Source organism: Notolepis coatsorum (assembly GCF_963971535.1).
Source record: "Notolepis coatsorum genome assembly, chromosome: 1".
NCBI classification, from domain to species: Eukaryota; Metazoa; Chordata; class Actinopteri; order Aulopiformes; family Paralepididae; genus Notolepis; species Notolepis coatsorum.
Genome location: NC_140165.1, coordinates 82,652,916 through 82,672,529, shown reverse-complemented (window position 1 = coordinate 82,672,529; position 19,614 = coordinate 82,652,916). Strand labels below are relative to the sequence as shown.

Genomic DNA, 19,614 nt, shown 5'->3' with positions numbered 1-19,614 from the left:
TGCAAATGGCTCAACGGGTTGTTGTCCGTCAGTACGGTGAACTTGTTACCGATTAAATATTCCCGAAATTTATCGGTCACCGCCCATTTAAGGCCCAGCAACTCTAACTTCATAGAACTATAGTTCTCCATATTGCGCTCTGAGGACCTCAACCCCCTGCTGGCATACGCTACCGGTCTTCTCCGCCCCTCAACCTCTTGAGACAGCACAGCTCCCAGACCCTGGTGGCTGGCATCGATCTCCACTGTGAAGGGCTTGGTAAAGTCTGCGTATGCCAACACCGGAGCCGAAACCAACCTCTGCTTCAGGCCCTGAAACGCCTCCTCACATGCCGGACCCCAATGCTGATGAAACAGGTGTGATGAAAGAGGACGCCTCTCCTTCTTGGAGCCACCAAGTGCCGCGAGAGCATGAAGAGGTGCTGCCAGATTGGCAAAGTTCTTCACGAACCTTCGATAGAAGGAGGCGAAACCTAGAAAGGATAACAACTCCGCCCCATTCCGGGGATTTCTCCACTCCGCTACCGCACGTATCTTCGCTGGGTCAGTCGCCACCCCTTGCGATGAGATAACGTGCCCCAGATATGACACCTCCGATCTGAAGAATGAACACTTACTGAACTTCACTTTCAGGTTGCACTGCTCAAACCGTAACAAAACCCTCTCCAACCGACGTAGATGTTCTGCAAAGGTGGAAGAGAAGACCACGACATCGTCAAGATAGAGCAACAATGCTTTGAACCGCTGGTCACCCAGGATGCGCTCCATGAGCCGCTGAAATGTCCCCGGTGCGTTGCACAAACCAAACGGCATCCGGTTGAACTCATACAGCCCAAATGGCGTGCAAAAGGCCGTTTTCGGACGATCCCTCTCAAGCATCTCCACCTGATTATACCCGCTCGCTAAGTCCAGTGTCGAGAACCACGTTGCACCACTCAGAGAGTCCAATGATTCCTCAATGCGAGGCAGCGGGAACGCATCTTTGCGGGTTTTGGCATTTAACCGCCTATAGTCCACACACAGCCTAATCGAACCGTCTTTCTTTCTCACGATCACCAAGGGGGAAGAGTACGGACTACTGCTCTCCCTAATCACTCCCTGTTCCAACAACTTCTGGATGTGGCTTCTCACTTCCTCATACTGACTGGGCGGGATCCTTCGGTACCTCTGACTCACCGGGGCCTCATCAACAACTGGGATTTCATGATAAATCAGATTTGTGCATCCTAGTTCACTATCTGAGGAGGCAAACACATGAGAAAACGTGTACAACAGTTGCCTGGCTTGTCTTGCCTGCTCTTCCGACAAACCCGGGAAGCACAGTGCAGCGATCTCGGGGGACAGCTCCCCGTCTCCTTGCGACCCCTGCTGCTCCCTAATCATAACCTGCTCCTCCCGTGGACCCACCCGCTTAAAATGGACAGAAAAGCCCTCCCCAGCCACTACCTCAGCCAGATGTAACGATGCGAGGCGTGTCTGTGGCTTCAAACTAACATCTGAGGAACCTACATTAATGACCGGAATAGTCAAATGTCCATTGTTAACTTCTACATAGGCACTAGAGACCACTAACCCCGCAGGCAAATTCCCCTCTTCCAACCCCAACGGCTCTATAAGTACAGATGTCCTAGACAGGCATAGACTGTCAGGTCCGGCCGCTGGAACAAAACACACCGATCCTGCAGGGATTGTGAACGGGGAGACAGCAGCAGCAAACATGTTCCCTTCCAATGTGACAGTTTGTTCATTTAGACAGGCTGCAAAAGCAGTCTGCCAACCTGGGGCCTTCAGGAGGAGCGGCGGTGGGCTAGGACCATGCGCAGGGCATAACAGCTGATAACACTCCTTAATAACATTCATCCCGAGCAAGCCCGGCACTGCTTGTTTGCGCACTTTTGCGGCTTGTCCAACGGGGTCTTTCACCACTAATATACCCCTCTGCGGTATGGTCCTATCCAACGCCACCGCCTCCACATCAACGGTGAAGTAGCCCAAATAGGGGATACTCAACCCATGGGCCCCACTCAATGTCAGCCACCCACAGTCAGCCAAATCCCCCCCCCCCACTTTGGCAGTAGATGTTTAAAGAAAAAACTTTCGGTAACAGTCGACACATTTGACCCGGAATCGATTAAACATTGAAACTTCACCCCCCCCATAGAAACTACCACAGTGTCACACTCCCCCACCAAACACTCAAACACGTGCGGATCAATATGGGGTACTGTTACCGAGCCTGGCTGTACTCCACCTGTGGTTTGGCTCTTCACCACAGAGGGAGACAGTTTCCCTGCTGCTCCGATATCTGAGCGGCCCCATCCCTCCCTGCGGCCAAAGCAGGAGACCAATGGTCTTGACTACGGCTAGGCCGTGGGGCCACACAGAATCGTGCAATATGGCCAGCTTTCTGACATTTAAAACAAATGGGCTGCCCTGAGGCATCGTACCGTGGCTGCCATTTACGGGCGTCTGTTCGCCTAGACCCTGATGCCTGCAAAGTGGTTGAAAGTTGTTGTGATAAATCATCAATTAGATCCTGCCAACTGCGCCAAACTGTAACCAGGAGGCTTAGGACATATAGACAGACAAAGCAATTATGTTTAATATAATTATCTTTATTTAAGCTATGATATCAGAAAGGATTTATTTTCTTTAATTTCATTTTTATTTGTATTATTATAATTTTTTTGTAAAGAGCAATGACCATGGTCCTCATCAATAATCCTCTTGGAATGACAGGCCCATTAGCCGATAGAAATCTATAATACATTTGGATAAATCCCAAACTATTCTAAGGCATAATCATATACTATGATGCAGTTTGTTGTAAGATTCCGTGTTACATTCTCTGAATATTGGTTGCTAATGCTATAGTTTGGCTGGTTACATTACGCGGCTGTAGTTGGTGTTCTAACATTTTGATACATGTGCCCTTTTTTTTACATGTTTGATACACCTGCCCCTCTAAAGGTCTCTGCACGGCCCCGGATGGGACAGTTCTCATTTTGCTTGTAGGATGGACATTTAACTATTTATCTAAAAGCTGTGTATAAACTATGAAACAGAGAACCACCATAATAATATAGCTGGGGTTTGTATGACTTTCAGCATAGAAATTGGCATTCTACCTCGATATAGCCTAAACAAGGCCAGCTCAACCACAGAAGCCACAGTACGGTCTTTACAAGTATAGCTCAATAGATTGTTGTGAAAAGTTGGCCTACAGGAGGAGCCATTGGCATGTGCGCCAAAGGGTTAATTTCAGAGCCAGGCTATAAGACACTTGTAGTGACTCATATCATTAATGTAAGGACACATATTGTTTCAAATGAATAAACATGTTTGGAAAATGTTCTTTAATTAACTCAACCAGTCATTGTCACTGTGCCTTACTGATCATTTTGAACAGATTTTGATACCTTACTTACAGAATGGCATGGCCTGTTGGTTGCAGTGGTAGACAGTTTAAGTTTAAGCTAAACCTACAACATATGTTTGTCATGCTTCTACAATGCAGGCCTTACAGTGTTCAACACATGTGTCAGTGCACTTGTGAACCGTGTGTAACTTTAGGAGATGAGTTCATTAGTCCCACATGTTATTTCACCATAACCTTAGGCTATCTTTAAATGGTAAATGGCTGCTTTTTTATATAGCGCTTTTATCCAAAGCGCTTTACAATTTGTTACTTACATATTACCCACTCACACACCGACGGCGGAGGCGACCATGCAAGGTGCCAACCTGCTCATCGGGAGCAATTAGGGGTTAAGTGTCTTGCTCAAGGACACATGGACACGCTGCCCAGGAGGAGCGGGAATCGAACCGGGAACCTGCGGATTGCCAGACGACTGCTCTACCTCCTGAGCCACTGTCGTCTTTAGGCTTTTATATTTTCAAGGGCAAGGGTTAGTAGCTTCTGTCTGATTGTGTATACTGAGGGTAGTAGGGTTAGTAGCTTCTGTCTGATTGTGTATACTGAGGGTAGTAGGGTTAGTAGTTCCTGATGAATTGAAAATGGGGGACCCTGGTGTAAACAAGACGAAAGTCTTTCTCTGGTCTGCATCCCCTTAACAATTGTGTGTATTGAGCTGTACTGTATTGTACCCATTCTGCAATCTGTTAATAAAGTTTTCAATCAATTCAATCAATCAATCAAGCTTTTGTCTGATTGTGTATACTGAGGGTAGTAGGGTTAGTAGCTTCTGTCTGATTGTGTACTGAGGGTAGTAGGGTTAGTAGCTTCTGTCTGATTGTATACTGAGGGTAGTAGGGTTAGTAGCTTTTGTCTGATTGTGTATACTGAGGGTAGTAGGGTTAGTAGCTTTTGTCTGATTGTGTATACTGAGGGTAGTAGGGTTAGTAGCTTCTAAACGGCTAAAGACTAACAGTATCCACTTACTCCAACTAGTCTGTAGGAGGGGCTTTAAGGCTGAGGCCTCTCACAAAGTCTTCCAGGAATCATATCTGCAGAGGACTTTTAAAATCAACCAATAGGGGGCGCCACAGCCTAAAATTCATTTTTGGGAAAACGCCTTCAAAGTTCTGTATTGTAAAATGCCATACTTTTTTTTTTAAAAACAGATATTTACAAACACAATACCTAATCAAACCATTAGTAATAGACAACCTAAACACATGCCTGATAACTGAATAATAATAATAATAATAATAATAATAATAATAATAATAATAATAATAATAATAATAATAATAATAATAATAATAATAATAATAATAATAATAATAATAAATAATAATAATAATAATAATAATAATAATAATAATAATAATAATAATAATAATAATAATAATAATAATAATAATAATAATAATAATAATAATAATGATGTTATTGAACAGAACTACACACAGGCTACAAACAGTGTAGTACAGTGTAGTACCCCCTAATAGGCAACACATATTTGAATAGATATCACTATGAAACTTTCCCAGTTTGTTATGTACATATAAACTAAGAAAAAATATATTGCAAGTTTTCAGAATTTTATGTTTATATATGCAAATGAGGCACTTCCCCATTAAATATGTGCACATTTATGGATGCAATAAGGCAAAATGAAGTAAAATAAACAACTAAATGTGTGTTATTGACGTGTTATTGTCACTAGTTTCATAGAAGACATGTTTAGGAAGCAAAATATAACAAAATCTCAAAATCAACAAAAAAAAGTATATTTGCCTATTCACCTGGGGTGTCTCGCCTTAAATCACAAATCAGAACAATTATTTTCCAGAGCAAGAGTCCATGATCAAAACAACAAAACCAGTCCGCATCTACAATATGTGAGCACTGCTGCTTTGATTTCAGCCATACCTTGAGTCCTCTGCTGAAGACGTTGGCATTGGACTCCAGTTTTAAGCCAGTAGGCAGAGAGTTCCATAAGTTTGCCCCGTTAACACTTTGGGTGCCATGGGTTAAATTCATTATATACCATAGGTTGCCGGCTCTATTTGTCTATGGAGAAGTACCCCTTCTTTGCATGGCTATAACTTTTTAAATTCTATTGCTACATTGCCATTATTAGAGCCCATTCAAAGTCCTATATGTATTGTTCATTGTGTAGCAACGTTAAACTTTTTCATTCACATATTCATAGTAAAGTATGGTCTAATCTCTAATGTATAAGTATGTTTTCATCTCTTTCTGCAGCTTTCTCCAGAACGTGATATATAGCCCCAAATGCATTATATTGATGATGAAATACAGTTTGATGGCAATCGGGGCGATATAAAAATTTTCAATTGGACGTACTTCTAGAATGATCTACGTATGATCTGATGATGACCGGATGGGCGGGGGATCGTTTATAATTCCGTGGGCAGCGTTATATCATTCATCTAGTGTGGGTGATATGTTCATCATAACAGTTTATATGGAATACGATCAAAAATAACGCTGAATCTTACCGTATCCTCCTCGCGCCGTTGGGCGATGAGCGTGGAACAGTCATTTACCTATTATGGTATGTAGAAATATCGGGTCCATTTCCAGCTTGTATAATAGTATATATGTCCAAATCATGTTGTTTATCGAGTTATTGGCAATCGATCGCTATGTATTGTGTCGAGATCGAGTCCCGTGAGCCAAACAGAGTGCCCGGAAGTAATATGGTCGACCAGCACAACCTCCATAGCACTTCCTGTTTGGCGATTGCGCCGATCGGCCACCAGATGGCGCTCCTGAACCGCCAGAGAGCTCAGTGGGTCCTCCTGGTGGATCTCAGGCCAGCGGAGGGGAAATATGAATCCGATCGCAGATTTTTGAAATATTGATATAAGGACGCTGTACAGCGTCCTCCGGCAACTTGAGCATGGCCGGGAATGACGCTCTAAAGCGTTTTCCGGCAGTCAAAGTGTTAACAGAGAAGGCAGACTGTCCAAACAAACTCTTGCACATGGGAACAGTACAGTCACCATTATTGGAAGCTTGTGTGTTTGCTCTACTAGAGCTCCAACGTCTAACCACCAGTCCAGAAAATAATGATGATACATGATTGTGCAAACATTTAAAAATGAGTCTAATATTACAGACAATTACTAAATTGTCAAAGGTGAAAAGATTGTGCTTACTCAAAACGCTGCAGTGATGCCATCACATTAGGGTGACCAGGTCAAAATGGTTCAGTCGCAGGACAGAAGCACTGCTTTTGCGGGACAATGTGGGACACGTAGGGGGTGGGGGGGGGGGAAGTATTTAAAAAAAAGATTTATTGCTAATTAAAATTCAATAAATGTATTTATTATTTAAATGCCTATATATCATATTCGACGCAGACGGTAGGCTATATATAGCTCATTTTGTTATTAATCTTATTAAACTCACCTCCGGTTTTGGGGATATTAGCCTCCGGATTCTATTGCCCCCTTCCCTCTGGACAGTGTCCCGGCGATACTCCCCGTGTATTTTGTTATTATAACAAACCGACCCTCTGATTGATTCAGTTCTCAATAATAGTCGGGCCAGACTTGCTGAACAACTATATGTGACGTCCCCCTCTCCTCCATGTGTGATGGTGAAGCTCCTGTCAGTGGCAGATCCTGCATTCTACCTTTTGGGGATCATCTGAAATGGTGTTCTGCGAAATTCTACTACCTGCTGGCACGCATGGCGCACGCATGCGCATGACCCACAATCGTTCACACTACAATATCCTACCACCTTGCTGACGAACGTCTTGTTGAGTCTTGTTGTTGATATATCTTAAACAATATCTTAAACATATGTTTTTCATTGCACCTTTTGAACTGTATATGCATGTAAATATTTGCATGTAATTGGCTTTGCAGCCGAATGTATTTGTAGATGATAAAATGTCGGTACACCTGTTGGAATTCGGAGTGAACTATAGGGTGACGTGACTGACGTCACCCAGCTGTCCAAACATATAGGCGATTCGCGCTACGGCAGCAGTTCTCAGCAGAGTAGTAGAATTTCGCAGAACACCGGCTCGGACAGGTGACAGGCAGCGCGACTCGAGTGAGCTGCTCAGCAGCCTCGGCTGGAGATGCATCCTGCTGCAGGACCACAGCACCGACACTCTCAGGACCGTGACACTTTGCGGACCCACACTCTCCAGACCCTCGCTCCCATTGGCTGATTTGGGTCACGTGACCATCCCACTCCAATTCAGCCATTGGGTGGGACGGTCACATGACCCAAATCAGCCAATGGGAGCGAGGGTCTGGAGAGTGTGGGTCCGCAAAGTGTCGCGGTCCTGAATGTGTCGGTGCTGTGGTCCTGCAGATGGATACTATTGCTCGGCTGCGCAATGCATTGGTTTGTGACGTCGCCCGATTTTTTTATTTTAAATATAAGAGGGTATTGGAACGAGGCATTAAATTAACAACATTTAAAACATTTTTTAAATAATAATCTTTGAAATATATATATATATTTTTTTTTATCTTTGAATTGCAGGACATTGTTTTGTTGTTGCGGGACGCGGGACAAACGGCCCAATATCAGGACTGTCCCGCGAGTCGCGGGACAGGTGGTCACCCTACATCACATTGGTTTACGGTCCATGATTTTTATAGCCTGTTTGTATATTATAGTTATGGGTTTTAGTATGGTTTGTGACCATGATGTGTTACAATAAGACAAGTGGGAAAGAATCATAGCATGCATATAAAGTTGAGCCGCTTTAGTTGACAGATCCCTTCTAATAAAACAAAAACAGTTTAAATTAGGCTTGACCTTCTTACATACATAATGTACCTGTTTATCAAATTTTAGGTCCTTGTCTAATATGATTCCTAGGTACCTGACCTCATTCACTTATTTCATTTTTAATTTGCACCTCAAACAAATCATTTATGCCTTTTGCGTATGGAGATACACATAGACAGTTTTCTTGACATTCAATGTCAAATGAGACGACACAAGCCAGTCGGAGATGTTTTTTTTTTTATCCACTTTTTCTCCCATTTTTCAATTTTTCTCCCATCCCAATTTTCATATCTTCCAATTCAACCCTCCCCTGTCTTCGAACGTTGTTTCTTGCCTCCCACAAGCCGGCTGCAATGTGGACTAAGTCATACATAGCACGAGTCCCCTCCGATACTCGAGGTAACAGCCGTCGCATCTTTTCACCTGCGCGGCTCGATCTTTCAGTGTCGGGGGGTCTGGGCTTTGGAGGGGCCCCGCCCCCGTCGCTTTTTGATTCTACTGCGCAGGCGCACCAACCGACCTGTAGGAGTCGCTGTCCACAACGCCCGATCCCCACGATTCAGTTTCCCTCCCCGTAATACGGCCAATGTGTATTACTGTGGACGACCAGCTAAACTGAAAGCAATGTGGAGAGCGGGGCTCAAACAGGAGGCATCCTGTTCGAGCCTAGTCTCCAGCATTCATTGCGAGCGCCTTGCCCACTGCGCCACGTAGCCGCCCACTAAGCCAGTCGGAGATGTTATGTAACACCTGGGTCAGGTGCTCAGCTGCCATGCTAGCTGTTTTAGCAGCAGACACATAGATGACGGTATCGTCAGCGTACATCTGACAGCTGACACCTGGACGACTCTGCGGTAGGTCTTTAATGTACACGGTGAATAACAGTGGCCCAAGTACAGACCCTTGCGGTACTCATGCTGTTGGCAAGCAGTTTGGATTTCTCCCCATTGACCTTGACACACTGTTGTCTCCCCTCCAGGTATGACTTAAACGACCATGTTGATTCTGTGGACATCTTACATTTTTAAAACTTAGACAAAAGAACATTTGGGTCTCATTCTCCAACGGACTTACGACAAAAAGGGCTTTCTCTTAGGGCCATTTGAGAAATTTTCGGGCAAGACATGAATATAGACAATATATTATAATATAATATTAATTATATATGTTTTATTGGGACGGTTGGTGAATCCCAAAATCGCCCCAAAAAGAATGAGACCCAGTGTCCCTACAACATTTCCTTTGACTAATAGACCATTGACCCTCTCAATAAGATAACAATTAGCTGTTTCTGTGGAATATTTAGGTCTAAACCCGAATTGCTGTGGATGGAGCAATTGATTGGCCTCTAAATGTTCCATCAACTGTCCAGCAACAATCTTCTCTAGGATTTTGGAAATTACAGGTAGGATGGCAATGGGCTTAGTTACGTAGTTACTTGCCATGTCCTTGTCACCCGATTTATAAATCGGGGTAATTATTGCCGTTTTCCAGTTCTCTGGGAAAGTATTTGTTCTTATTGACAGGTTTACTAAGTGAATGATAGGCTCCGGCAAACAGTTCTGGTGTTTCTTAATAAAAGCAGCAGATAAGTTATCAATATCCTTTGCCGTTGAGTTACTCATGTTCACTATTATCTTTTTAACTGTATCACTGGATACCTCTTTGATGTAAAGAAAAATCTCTGAGAGTACATTACCATGTTCCACAGAAGATAACTCAGTTGGTTTAAAATACGTTGCCAGTTCAGTTCATGTACTGACTCAATAAAGAAACGGTTGAAAACATTGGCCATAGACTCATCACTATCAATTAGGTTATTATCTACTTTAAGACCTTATTTTGGGGCGCTTTTGCCTGTTTGAGTTTGTTAGTCTAGAGATATGCTGCCAGAGTTTGGAACTGCTACCATCAGCCTCTTCAATTAGTTTAAGGAAGTTTCAAGTTTCAAGTTTCTTTAATAGTTGTCATACAGAAGTACAGAATACTTTTATACAAAATGCTTCTTACTGTTGCGCTCCAGAGACTGTGCAAGACAAGATAAGTATGAAATAAAATAACATAGTAAAATTAGAAGTAAAAAAATGAGGTCACAGTGTTCAGTTTAGACATATGTACAATGTTCGATGCAGAATAGACGTAGTTACCATACAATATACAATACTGTGCAGTGTACTAATATACAATACCATATAGTGCAAGGCAGAAATGGAGAAATGGGACGAGGTGCAATTTAGGTACAATTCACAGTAGGTGTACGAGTTGTAGTGCAAATCCTTTATCAATAAATATAAAGTGTAAGTGTGTTTGTGTGATCTAAAGTGTGGAGAGTGGGTGCTGCAGTGTGTTGTTTGTTTGAGTGAGTGTGGGTGTGTGTGTTGTGTGCATTTGATGGTTGTTGCATAGTGATTATTGTTCGTTTAGCAGCCTGATGGCCTGGGGATAGAAGCTTCTTCTGAGTCTTTCTGTGCTCGCCTTAAGACTCCGGTATCGCTTGCCTGACCGCAGCAGTTCAAAGAGGCAGTTGTTCGGGTGGCTCGAGTACTTAATAATTCTCTTAGCCTTCCCCTTGCACCGCTTGTTGTAAATGTTCTGGAGGGTGGGAAGCCCCCCTCCAATTGTGCGTTCGGCTGACACATAGTCACATAGTTCCCCTGCCTCTTGTCCAGGTGTGATGCTGCTGTGTGCAGCACATGGGCTATGGCGTCCTCCGTGGACCTGTTGGGGCGATATGCAAATTGCAGAGGGTCCAGGTTGATGGGGAGGGAGGAACAGATGTAGCCCTTCACTAGCTTCTCAAAGCACTTCATGGCTATGGAGGTGAGGGCTACAGGGCGGTAGTCGTTGAGGCAAGCGGGCGTAGATTTTTTGGGTACAGGGATGATGGTGGACTTCTTCAGACAGGTGGGGAGTAATTAGTCTTAGCCTTCCTCAGCTCAGACACCACTTTGTTCCTCAGATTCTGTATGACAACTATTAAAGAAACTTGAACTTGAGATTAGTGAAAGTAAAATGGGTAGTATCCCTGGTTTGTGCCCAGTGTGGCTGTCCTAAGAATGTGTGTGTGACCTGTCAGTTAATGATTGATACACAAATCACAAATCGCAAGTAATGTTACCGTTAGTGGTCATTCCTAATTTGGGAAAACACAGAGTTGCCTAAATTGTGAAATAGGTTTTTCACTCAAAATGCTGAAACCATTGTGGTGTAATAACCAGCCACAGGCCTTTATAAACAGTGGAGGCTTTTCTTTTCAACCAGCTTAATCTCCTCTCTGGCTTTAGTGAGGCAGTGAAGTTTGGCTGTGATCTCAGTTAACGTTCCTGTCTCTGTGTTTAAAAGAGTGAAGCGTAGCTAGTGTCTGTGTCCAACATGTGCTTGTGGTACAGTGTTTCTCTCCTCCTTGCTGGACTGTGTCTGACTGCATCGGCTCCCAACCCCGAAGAATGTGACCGGCTGGTCAAACCTTTACCTACGGACAATAAAACTATGGTAAACTACAGTTATTACTATAGGTTATTACCAGGTATAAGATTGAGGATGTTACTTTAAAACAGTAATCTATTACTGATTACCAGTGTTGATGGTACTGTAATCACAATCATTTTACATTTACATGTAGTCATTTAGCTGATGCTTTTATTTATTTTGACAGTGACTACCTGAATGTTTATTGTGAGCGATCTGTAGTGGTGAATTTCCCTCCGGATCAATAAAGTACTTGAAAGTTGAAATGTATTTATTGATAGGATAAACCCCTTGAGATTAAGTGATGGAGAGTTGTATCTGAGGCCTTCTGATAGATGATATCTGCATAATCCAGCTGTGTAATGAGTCCTTTTCTGACATTTACAGAAAAACAATTGATGAAGTGATAATAATCTCAAACTGCAATGAACTTTCTTACTACAGAGTCAATGTGTGGCTTTAAAAGATAGATAATAATCAAGCCAAACGCCAAAATATTTTAATCCGGCCACATTCTGGAGACGTAAACCATTTAAGAGGTTAATTGAAAAGCTGTTGGAGGTTCTCAGCAGATCATATCTATTACCAAATAACATACAATAGGATTTTTTATTATTTAATAGCAGTTTTTATTATATATATATATATATATATATATATATATATATATATATAGTATTTATTGTAAAAGCCAATTAAGTCTTGTCGTAATTTAGCAGATAGCCTATTGTCACATTTAGTTTAGTTTAGTTTAGATTAGATACAAATATATTGTCCTCATACAGCACAAGTACAGTACAAGAGTGCTAAACTGGATATAAACTCTCTAAGTTAGTACTACTGAGTAATAGTGCTGATCAGATGTATGTACAGAGTTGTAGTATTAATATGTACAGTGATACAGGTATAAAGACACTATGGTAAGTCATACTGGCCAGCAGCGTAACTAGTGAGAGTAGGTAAGGGATATGTACAGATATTAAAGAGTATCTATAAGAAATCCCTAACTTCGACTAACTAGGAGGCTCAGATACTGGAGATCAGATATTGGATGGATACAAGGCTGAAATGGGGTTTCAGCATCAGCAAGTTATTATAAGGATATTACTGGGTTATTACCAGCTTATAATTATTATCACCAGTAATCTGACACTGGTGCTGTAATCACATTACATTTGACTGTATATAACAGTGGTGGTGCTGTAATCACATTACATTTTACTGTATATAACAGGTGTGGTGCTGTAATCACATTACATTTTACTGTATATAACAGTGGTGGTGCTGTAATCACATTACATTTGACTGTATATAACAGGTGTGGTGCTGTAATCACATTACATTTTACTGTATATAACAGGTGTGGTGCTGTAATCAGCCGCGGATATATAGGCGAGGCGGCTGAGGCAGCCGCCTTAGGGCCCGCGGGGGGTCTAGGGCCCGGGCCCGGCCCGGGACTGAATGGAGTTGCCGTTCGTTCGTGGGACTGGATGACAGACTGCATTGCGCCATGCCCCGGGGCCCGGGTCCTATGTTCCCCGGGCCCCCTATGTTTCCCACACTGTAAACCCGAATAAGTTTCCAGAACTTAAAAAAATTTAGGCCATACCATGCCTCAATTTTTTTAAGTTGATAAACTCAAATGTTTTCAGTTGGCTAAGACTTACAATTCTCAGTTAAGGCAACTCAAATATGGTCTGTTACTGTGACTTAAGGTTCTCAGTTAAGTCAAATCAAATATGGTCAGTTACTCTGACTTACAGTTCTCAAGTGGAGTCAACTCAAATATGTTCAGTTACTGTGACTTACAGTTCTCAGTTAAGGCAATTCAAATATATTCAGTTACTGTGACTTAAGGTTCTCAAGTGGTGTCAACTCAAATATGTTCAGTTACTGTGACTTACAGTTCTCAGTTAAGGCAATTCAAATATATTCAGTTACTGTGACTTAATGTTCTCAAGTGGTGTCAACTCAAATATGTTCAGTTACTGTGACTTACAGTTCTCAGTTAAGGCAATTCAAATATATTCAGTTACTGTGACTTAAGGTTCTCAAGTGGTGTCAACTCAAAATGTTCAGTTACTGTGACTTACAGTTCTCAGTTAAGGCAGTTCAAATATGTTCAGTTACTGTGACTTAAGGTTCTCCAGTGGTGTCAACTCAAATATGTTCAGTTACTGTGACTTACAGTTCTCAGTTAAGGCAATGCAAATATATTCAGTTACTGTGACTTAAGGTTCTCAAGTGGTGTCAACTCAAATATGTTCAGTTACTGTGACTTACAGTTCTCAGTTAAGGCAGTTCAAATATGTTCAGTTACTGTGACTTAAGGTTCTCAAGTGGTGTCAACTCAAATATGTTCAGTTACTGTGACTTACAGTTCTCAGTTAAGGCAGTTCAAATATGTTCAGTTACTGTGACTTAAGGTTCTAAAGTGGTGTCAACTCAAATATGTTCAGTTACTGTGACTTACAGTTCTCAGTTAAGGCAGTTCAAATATGTTCAGTTACTGTGACTTAAGGTTCTCAAGTGGTGTCAACTCAAATATGTTCAGTTACTGTGACTTACAGTTCTCAGTTAAGGCAGTTCAAATATGTTCAGTTACTGTGACTTAAGGTTCTCAAGTGGAGGCAACTCAAATATGTTCAGTTACTGTGACTTAAGGTTCAACCTTAAATCCATGTGATTAAGTTAACAGAACTCAACGACATTGAGGCCATCCCATGCCTCATTTCTTTTAAGTTAATCAACTAAAATGTTTAAGTTAATCAACTCAAATATTTGCAGTTACTATAACTTAAGGTTCAGTTTTAAAATCCATGTGAAAAAGTTTACAGAAAAATAACTACACAAGCACATTATATCAACTTCAAACAACTATTTAATTTTTTTCTATTCAAAGAGTATAAAAGAGTATACATATATAATCTGTATGTTAGCAATGTACAATAACACTGTAAACACCGTACACTGTTTTTGGACTATATATGTTAACAATACCGACCAGGTATTAGTGCCTTGCAAAGTGCAGATATGAAGTTTTCCCCTTTTTTTGTATGCATTTAGGAGGTTTTGTTCTTCATCGAAACTATTTATCTTACAAAAACATTGTGTTACAACTTCAAACTCTTTATATTTATTTCTATTCAAAGAGTATACATCTATTTATCTTACAAAAACATTGTGTTGCCCTCTCCAACATTATGGCAATGTTAAAATTGAAAATATATATATATAGAAAATATATATAGAAAATAAATACATGCATGTTATAACATGTACATACAATGTAATGTATATTACACATTTAATCCCTCTGGTCACAATAGTGTAATAATGTTTGTTATAAGGCTCTGAAAATGTTACTGAATGATGTATCAATGTATTTCCAGCAAATATTGAAATAATAAAGGGTCTCAATATGTGCAGTGCACATGACCAGAGCCGTTTACATCCTGGCTGAATTACTCAAATTTGTATAGTGTGGTCATAGAATGAGCAAACATGTTGACGGCAACTATTGTGACCGTTGGGATAACACAGTGTATCTATGTACAGTACAGAATAAAATGTATAGATTATCTGAAAATTGTCAATCCGCTTGGCACATGTAAAATTCACAAACGTTGTGCTGTATATTGGGTCCTGCCAATGTGGAACCAAAATACCAATCCACATTACATGCTATACAGCTGGCAATACTGTTAATAGTGCACATACCTACATATGGAAATGCAGCTGCATGTATTTGCTCCATGATGTATCATGGAACAAGATGGTGTTTTCATTGAAAGAGTTAGTCAGAATGTCAGAGGCACCATCCGTCATTTAGAGCAGGCTATGTTTGCAGAATGATAACTAGAACACTACAGTACTCTGTACTAAGAACACTATACAGTACACTAACTATACTGCCCTGTCAAGGCAGACCGCAGTAACTTCCAAACAGTGAAACTGAGAAAAATGGCTTTAAAGTTTTTTGACTTGCCATCCAAAATGTGTTATAGGTAGATAGATGATAGTACCCAGATTTAACATGTATTAATGAAGTAATCTTTAGGCATACAAAAATATGACGTAGTTATTTTAATTAACCCCAAAAAAGCAGATACTGCACTCTGCTGCACGATTTCCTTAAATAATTATACAGGTAATGTACAGGCAAAGTGCAGTAACTTCAAATGCAATGTTGTTTTCCCTCCAGCTTTCATAACTTCACCTAGCCATTTTATTTGGATCATCATCATTCCAATATATTCAGGTATTAAATTTCATTTTCAAAATGGCTAGGTTAAGTTATGAAAGCTGGAGGGAAAACAACATTGTATTTGAAGTTACTGCACTTTGCCTGTACATTACCTGTATAATTATTTAAGGAAATCGTGCAGCAGAGTGCAATATCTGCTTTTTTGGGGTTAATTAAAATAATTATGTCATATTTTTGTATGCCTAAAGATTACTTCATTAATACATGTTAAATCTGGGTACTATCATCTATTTACCTATAACACATTTTGGATGGCAAGTCAAAACACTTTAAAGCCATTTTTCACTGTTTGGAAGTTACTGCGGTCTGCCTGGGTTTTGAGTGTGATTTTGTAGTTACTGCAGTTTTTAAAACCCCATATCTCCAAAACTGAGCGACATTAACATCTGAAACTTGGTCACAAGATAAAACATTTATTGACAAGGTCAATTTCACTCATAACTAAATTTTTACTTTTTTCAAGTTACTGCGGTTAGCCCTTGACAGGGCAGTATACTACTGCCTACAAGGTCTCAAGGATACAGTCCCACTCTCAGCATACAAGATCGATGGTCTGTTGCTGCTGACTCCCAAGCGATTCATTCAAGTGAAACGGAACTGAGTCCAGCTAATGGTGAATAGTTATTTTATTAATCAATTATTGTGTCTTTATTCACTCTAGTTGTGTAATTGACCAGTTCATATTCTGTATAAGTTCATATTCTGTATATGTTAATAATAACGCTTCTGTTGCGTTTATGGCTCCTGGTATATCGCCTTGTACTCTGTACTGAGAACACTAACTCTACCACTGCCTACAAGCAATGGAAGCAGTCAGAGCAGAGTGGCATTTATGCCCATTGCCTCCTATTGTTCCTCGAGAAACAAACGTTTGGGACTTGGATGTTGCCTTTGAGATTCTGATAAACTCTTTCAACTCTAAAACTTACTTGGATGAAATTACAATAATGCCAGCTATAGACGGTTAAGAAAATTCGAACTGTAAAACTCCCAAATGTAAACATATTACATAAAAAATAAAGAACAAGGTACATTGAGTAGTTTGGACCTATTGGCTGAACATCTGCAAAGTAGTACAGCAACTTTTGAAGGTATTATTTTGACATGACAAGACATTTCAGATGAGTTTCTATAGACACACTTTTGAGGTGTTGGTAAGTGCTTTGGGGTAGTGCATAGATTAGTCCAAACATTACAGGAAGGAATCACCAAATCTGGGGAAGCTGATCATGATATGACTTTCAATGACAATAGAGATTGTCACAGGCTGGTAGTGAACTGGACTTGTGTCATGATCACTGATTACAGTAAGGAATAGAAACTCATCTAAAAGAAGGATGTGGGGTGAGGTATTAATTTCCTTGTCATGTCAAAATAATACCTTCAAAAGTTTAATGCAAGAGCGGTCAGGTGACGTAGCGGAGACTGCGTTCGTCACCAACGCTGGAGACACTGGATTCGCGTGTTCGAATCCAACTCCCTGCGTTGTCACCAGCTTGGCTGGCCGTTCACACTAATACAATTCGGCAGTATTAGGGGGTGGGGAAGCTGGCGGGTGGGAATCTGGCGTTGTGGACAGCGACGCCTACAGGTCAGGTCTCGGCGCTTGCTAAGCGGGGCAGGACTTGGTGGAGATAGCGTGCCCTCCCACGCGTTACACTTCACCAATGAGAGCCCTCGCTGCCAAGTGAAAAGACGTCACTGGCTGTCGGCGCATGTCTCGGGGGAAGCGTGCGATCGACTCGGGACGCCCTTATACCGACTCGTAGGAGAACATGCATACAGCACCAGGTAGGGGAGGGGGGGGGGGGGGGGGGGGAATTGGCACAACGACTAATTGGGACGGGGAGAAAATCCATTGAAAAATCAGAAGAAAAAAAAATGATTGCATCATCAAGTCATTCTTGAGAGTCTGCAACCTGGGCAACAGTTTACCAGCTTCTAGACCTAGTAAAATCTTCTGAATGAATTCAAAAGTGTTGGTAAGTCCCTTGGGGTAGCTGAGGTGTAGTGCATAGATTAGTCCAAACATTACCAGGAAGGAATCACCAATCATAGATTGTCACAGGCTGGTAGTGAACTGGACTTGTGTCATGGTCACTGATGACAGTAAGGAGGGCCACTGCAACACCCTGAAGCTCTGGCTCATCAGGCGTGTCCTGAAGGAATGAAAGAGACATAATAATCACAAATAAATCCATGGTTTCTACAAAGTGCAGCACAAAGCTAAGTACCGTAATTCCTCTAATAGTAACCGGTATTCAAATACAAGCCGGGTCTCTATTAATGGCCGGGTGCGCTCTTGAGCTAAGCAATTATAAGCCGGCCTCCTAATACAAGCCGGGTTACTAATATAGTGAGCTGCATACTGAGCTAGTTACTTGATTTCACTTTGAAAACGTTGAAATGACCAGTGACCACCTGTAATTGCACTGTTTACTATTTCATACAGTACTTGGTTTCAATAAATGAACCCAGTACATTTTACTGGGTTCAAACTGACACAAAATGTTGCTTTATTCATTATGATCTGTTTGAAAATTAGAAATATAGGCCTCTCTCTTATACATGCCTCCTCCTAATACAAGCCTGGTACCCGCTACAGTTGAAACAAATACAAGCCGGGGTTACTATTAGAGGAATTACGGTATATGGAGTTGTGTTTGTAAGTTGTTTATATTTTAGTTAGAACTATTTTTTTGGTGAGAAGGTTATTTTTATTTAACCAGGTTAGTCCCGTCGAGATCAAATATCTCTTTCACAAGGGAGACCTGGAAGGAAGGAAGACTGATACTTAGCATTTTGATTAACTGTTCACTTAATATACAGTTGTACTGTAAATTATTTTCACTCGGACTCACTGTGCAGGTTTTGAAAAATCCAGAGACTTCCTCATGCAGATACACAGGCAGGGCATGGAGAACAGTGGTACGCCTGGTGTGAACATCATGGATTTCCTATTAAGATGTAAGATTAAGAAGAAAAAAAGAATTGTATTATATGGAAATGTTTACTGAACAAAGCGGATTTTAAACAGTCCAATCAGATATGTCCACAAATAACATGTTCACATCTTTAATGCAATCAGAAAAATGGCAAACACAATGGTGGACTAATTGTAAAATTCAAAAGCTCATTTGAATCATTGAACCTGTTCAATGTTACAGAGGTTCGACCTATGACATGTCATGTATAATAATCTATTCACCTGTTCATCGTGGATTTTTTAAATGTGAGCCAAAGCATCTGCCGTGTTCCCAGTTTTGGACGCCTTCTGTCTGAATAACGTCATCAGTCGAGGAAGATGGCGGTCAAGCTCAGCGTAGAATGTGTTGGGCAGGTTCTGGTTGGCAATCAGCTGGAACTCTGCATACACCTATATTTAAAAACAGCAGGACAATATAGTAAATCAACATCAATTAGTCACTTCAACTTGGTGGATCTCTTACTTTGTTTGGTTTGGGCTTCAGAGCATGACGGCGGGATTTCTGGTCAACCATGTCATTACATGCTTTGCGGAATCGGTCGCTGATGACTAGCTCGCGGGGGCGCACAGAACACACACGCAGATGCGCCGCTAGAGTATATAAACCAGGCTTAAGAATCACAAGTTTCACTTTAAAACACACATAATGTGCCAAATGTTAACACAGGAAAGAGAGCTGATCTATATTACCTCAGACTCC

General features: G+C 41.2%; 1 long non-coding RNA gene across 1 annotated transcript; it reads right to left on the bottom strand.

Moving 5' to 3' along the window:
• Positions 1–17,901: 17,901 nt before the first annotated feature.
• Positions 17,902–19,275, bottom strand: LOC311244540. The gene is made up of 3 exons (XR_014620701.1): positions 19,137–19,275; positions 18,790–18,885; positions 17,902–18,087 (listed from the first exon to the last, which is right to left on the bottom strand). It is a non-coding gene; the product is annotated as an uncharacterized lncRNA (long non-coding RNA).
• Between the last annotated feature and the right edge of the window lie 339 nt (positions 19,276–19,614).